This window comes from Gadus morhua, chromosome 7 (genome assembly GCF_902167405.1).
Source record: "Gadus morhua chromosome 7, gadMor3.0, whole genome shotgun sequence".
Lineage (NCBI taxonomy): Eukaryota > Metazoa > Chordata > Actinopteri > Gadiformes > Gadidae > Gadus > Gadus morhua.
In genome coordinates, this window is record NC_044054.1 from 7,132,409 (window position 1) to 7,138,408 (window position 6,000).

Genomic DNA, 6,000 nt, shown 5'->3' on the forward strand with positions numbered 1-6,000 from the left:
CAACGTTCGTGTCCGCTGCAGACATTAAAAGGCAAAACCTTGGCAAAAAAAGGAAAGCACACATAAATGAATGGAAGGACAGAGCCAGGAAGACTTTGAGGGATGCTGGGAAACCATACGTGAACCGAAGAGGAGTCCTGAAACGAGGGAAAAGTCCACCGAAAGAGGTGAGTGGAAGAACCGTTTATGTACAAAGTATCTACTTAACGTTAGCGGTTACAGTCAGAGGGGCGTGTACTGAACGTCTACTACTGTTCATACAGCTCAGTCTGTTTAACGGATCAAGTCATGAATGGGTCAAAATTAAAGCTGAGAAAATGAGGATTCAGTGGATGTTTAAAGCATGTATCTACTTCTTATAATCACGGAGAAATTAATCGAAACGTATTAGGTGTGTTTGATGTCTCCGAACGCCAGCCCAGCTGTGTCACGTAGGCTAGCATAGTAGCCTAATTACCATTCATTGATTGTGTAAAGTGTTATATTCTAGCTTGTAAATTTAATAAAGGCTGCTATTAGCTCTACAGTGTTTTATAGCTAAAAACGTTAAAGTGACTTTGTTTCTGTTAAGGGCAAGGTGTGCAAGGAGACGTGTTCCAGACTGTGTTCAAGTCTAACAGAGCAAAGAAAGCTTCAGCTCTTTACAGAGTTTTATGCTGTCTCTTACGAGAGGCAGCAGGCTATCATTCTTTCTGGTTTGGAGCAGGTAAGCAAACTACACGATGCAACGCAAATAGGTCCATGAAATAACAAACGTGTTACATAAAAGAGAAGCAACCGGCCCTTAAGACTTAGCCTATATACACAAGTTGCTCCTCTTTGGTATAGGGGAAGCTCTGATAAGTTATAGCGAGCTATCTGGCTACAACTTAGCCTAAATACAGAATTGAAACAAAAGCAAGACACTAACTCTGTAACGTAACTGCACATTACGATTTTAATTACAGTAGGATATGTACAAAAACGAATAGAAACCTACTGTAGGCTATTGCTCACAAATATATGATAATTTGAGCTGCAACTTCCCTTGCCTCTCGACTTCACCTGTCATTGCCAAGACGAACGTTAACATCCTTGAACTTGAAACTCTCCAATCGCGACACATGCTGTCAATCAAAAAGAGTGCAGCTGTATCATTCATTCCCATAGAAGTCGGGATTCCCCGGTTATGACGATTTTGTGGCGGTTGTCCAATAAATATCTAGCTTTTTTGCATTTTCAGTTCACTAAGACTGCACATATGCCTGATCACTGTAAATGTTACATTTTGTGAGGATGGATGATGGATGATGGGCATCATGTAGGCCTAGGCCCTAAAAGGCACACACATTGGTTATTCATTCTCCCAACCAAAACATACTTACCGTATTTTCCGCACTATAAGGCGCACCTGAGTATAAGCTGCAGCAGCTAAATTGAATAATGTGTACATAGATAAGCCGCACTGGACTATAAGCCGCGGGTGCAGTGATGTTGCTAGGTACGCGTCCTGCGTCCCTGACGCATTAAAATCTGAAAGGACGCACTAAACTCACTATCCATGCGTTCCAGGGACGCATCTCATTTTCCCCATGAAAAACGATACATTGTGAACATTAAACAACTCGTGTTTAATCACAGTAACTGGCCAAAGAAACCTTCTTGTGAGCAGACCGGACAAGCGCTGTTTCAACCCTCTGCGCATCTACTCGGCGCAGACGTGATCCCCTGTACAAAGTATCGCGACATGCTAATTTAGCCGCTACCAAAACAACTCGTCACCGCTGATTTCATTTCAACAATTAAAAATACGAACTTCATAGTAAATAAACCCACGTTTCCACTGCTCGATGCTGTGCTCATTCGTGTCGATTATGTTGTAACGTTTTAGGGGACGTGCTGTAATGAAATATATGAAACATAATCCAGTGGTGGTGATGAAAACTACATTGAGCGGCAGCCGCCATATTGTTATGCCCAAACGGCGCCTGCGCATACATCGCGCTTCCAACAAGATCCCGTTTTTCTCGAGAAACAGGCAGAGAAGAGAGAACGCAAAAATGCCACCAAAGAAAAAGATGAAACCTATTGCAGGTCAGCAAACTATTGCAGCTGCATTTTCTGTCCCCACTACCTCTGCACTCCTCCGGTCCGCGCCCCGCCACTGGTGGCGGGGCGCTGACCGGTCATAGAGCCCATACGGTACGGCCACACCAACCGCGTTACGTTAGGGGCGTCCAAACTCGGCATTTTTGCATAGGGAACCATTGGTATAGGCGCGTAGACGCGTTACATGCGTTGAAGCGTCGCGTCATCTTTCTTTATTCTGGGTGGAAATAGGAACATAGTTACGCTATTAAATACGTTTATGGAAACATTTTTAGCGAGAAATGTGCATTTTACTTTCATAATGTTCGCTCGGTGAATGTGAAGGATGTTTGGTTTTATAGTTATGACGAAGAGGGTACGCTCCGTTCACTTGCATGGACAGAGTGTCTGGATGCTAAGCAACCTCAATGTCTTGGCGGACTATTTCTCTGCTGATCAACACTACGAATGCTGGAAACACACCAGACACATCATGTGAAGTTATTTAACCCGATTATTGTTATTTATATCAGAGATTATTTAATCTAACCCGATCTTCACCCTGCTACCCTCTGGCAGGCGCTACCGGGCCACTACAGCCCGCACCTCCAGACTGCAGAACAGTTTCATCCCCAGGGCCATCACAGAACTTAATAATCACACTACACTCACTCCTACCCTCCACCCAGCACAACTGCACTTTTGTTAGTTGTTGCACAAACAAATTTCGTTGTGTATCCAATGCACAATGACAAATAAAGTCTATTCTATTCTATTCTATTCTATTCTAAACTCTTCACCCAAACGCGGCGGCGTTAGGGTTTCCTACCTCGGACTCCAGCGCAGCCACGGCCGACAACTATCTTTATTCTGGGTGGAAATAGTAACATTGTTACGCCATTTAATGCGTTTATGGAAACATTTTTAGTGAGAAATGTGCATTTTACTTTCATAATGTTCGCTCGGTGAATGTGAAGGATGTTTGGTTTGAAAGTTATGACGAAGAGAGAACGCTCCGTTCACTTGCATGGACAGAGTGTCTGGATGCTAAGCAACCTCAACGTCTTGGCGGACTATTTCTCTGCTGGAAACACACCAGACACGCCATGTGAAGTTATTTAACCCGATTATTGTTATTTATATCAGAGATTATTTAATCTAACCCGATCTAAGCTCTATCACCCAAACACGGCGGCGTTTGGGGTTCCTACCTCGGACTCCAGCGCAGCCACGGCCGACGACTATCTTTATTCTGGGTGGAAATAGTAACATAGTTACGCCATTAAATGCGTTTATGGAAACATTTTTAGTGAGAAATGTGCATTTTACTTTCATAATGTTCGCTCTGTGAATGTGAAGGATGTTTGGTTTGATAGTTATGACGAAGAGGGAACGCTCCGTTCACTTGCATGGACATGGACTCATCTAGCTGCGTTGGCGCATTGACGCGTTGGAAGCGTTGAACCACCACACAATGATCATGCGTCAGGTTAGGCGCGTTACTCGCGTTATCCAACGCGAGTAACGCGTTTGGTGTGGCCGCACCGATAGAGTTAAAGTCGGTGGACTCGTCTGTAACCTGTAAAATCCATAGATTAGCCGCACCGTTATATAAGCCGCAGACTCGAAAAATGGGGAAAAAGGCGCGGCTTATAGTCCGAAAATTACGGTAATTGCCTTAACTTGACAGCTCTACACAACCGCTAGCATGCGACACTATGGTAAATATCTTTTTACTTTACTTTTACCTCTAGCACGAGGTGAGCCGCAGACGACCACGTGGGCCTGACACTGAAGTTCCAAAGAGGAGGTACACCTTTAAGTACCATGTCCAACAAGGAGGCAAAAGACTGAGCGTTTGTAAGCTCACATTTATGTCAGTCTTTCAACTGACCAACAGTCGCCTACAGGCAAGTTTTATGTAGCCTTATGTTTTCCATTTAACTTTTCATTACATGCATGCTTTTAATGAGATACATTTTCCATAACATATTTACTTAAAGTTACTTATATTTGAAGAGGTTATTCAAGAAAAGTTAGGCAGTCAGACTGAGGGAACAGAGCAGGTAGCTGAAGTCAGATCTCCATTAGAGGAGTTAAGAGGAAAGCCCAAGAACAGGTAAGTTATTATCCAAGCCTAGTCTAAGTGTTATCGTGAAAGACTTCATGCTGTCAGGAAACATATTTTTGCGCTTTGAGATCGATATCAGAAGTGAAGTGCTATGCAATTATAAAGTATGATTATTCTTTGTATCGTTTCAACATGTGGATCTTAATGATTGTATGTTAAAACAAAATCCTATGTTAGAATTACACATATGGTCACAGAAACAATCAATTGTGCAAAACAGACCAGCATAGTTTATTATATTTCCCTTGTTCATGAGTTGTGTTTTTTTTAGGCCTCATAGCATTCATCCTGCAGTGAGAGGGGAGATAAGACAGCATATCCTGAGTTTCCCACGGCAACCGAACCACTACTCACGGATGAAGGGAGATGTGGAGAGGGAGTACCTGAGCCCTGATTTAAACCTGCTCCGCATGTACCGCCTGTACAAGGAAAACAATCCAACATCCACTGCAAAGTTCTGGCTCTATAGGGACATCTTCAAGCAGCAGAACCTCTGTTTTGGGCAGCCAAGAAGTGATACTTGTGGGAAATGTGACGCCCTGTTCTCCAAATTAACAGCGGCTACAACCGACGGAGAAAGATCAAAGATTGCAGCTGAGAGTGAGCTTCACCATCGCAAGGCTGAAAAAGCATACTCCCAGTTGCAGGCTGACACAGAGTGGGCCAAAGCCAATAACGACTGCCATGTAATTTGTATTGACATGCAGGGGGTAGTGTACACGCCAAACCTGACACACGCCAACGTGTACTACCAACGACAGCTGGCGAACTATAACTTCTGCATCCAGGAGATGGGCACCGGCAGTCCTCCTACAATGTGCCTCTGGCATGAGGGCATTGCGCGCAGAGGTTCAATAGAGGTGGCAAGCTGCCTTTTGAAGTGGGCAGAAGCATCTTTTGCTCCCCTTGTCCAGGCGAAGGAAAGGAAACTTATCATCTATAGTGACCGATGCTGTGGGCAGAACAATAACTGGAGAGTACTTAACCTCATAGTCCTGCTCGTATCTAGAGGGTACTTCAGCCAGATAGAGCAGAAGTTCATGGTATCTGGTCACTCCTTCCTTCCCTGTGACCGCTCCTTTGCCACGCTGGAGAAGAGGCGTAAGGTCTCCACGCTCTACACCCCCAGCGATGTCACCGTGATGATCCGGGGAGCCAGGCAGCAGCCATTCAGCGTGATAGAAATGCAGTGTGCAGACTTCAGACAGCTCCCTGATGCTACTCTAAAGCGTCCACCTCCTCCTCATCCTCATCCGCATATCCGGGGTCGGGTCGCGGGGGGAGCAGCTCAAGCAGGGGGCCCCAGACTTCCCTTTCCCGGGCCACATTGACCAGCTCTGACGGGGGGATCCCGAGGCGTTCCCAGGCCAGTGTTGAGATATAATCTCTCCACCTAGTCCTGGGTCTTCCCCGAGGTCTCCTCCCCACTGGACGTGCCTGAAACACCTCCCAAGGAAGGCGCCCAGTGGGCATCCTTACCAGATGCCCGAACCACCTCAGCTGACTCCTTTCCAAGTAAAGGAGCAGCGGCTCTAATCCGAGTTCCTCACGGATGGCTGAGCTTCTCACCCTATCCCTAAGGGAGACGCCCTTCTGAGAAAACTCATCTCGGCCGCTTGTACCCGCGATCTCGTCATTTCGGTCATCACCCAGCCCTCATGACCATAGGTGAGGATAGGAACGAAGATCGACCGGTAGATCGAGAGCTTTGCCTTGCGGCTCAGCTCTCTTTTCGTTACAACGGTGCGGTAAAGCGAACGCAATACCGCCCCTGCTGCTCCGATTCTCCGGCCAATCTCACG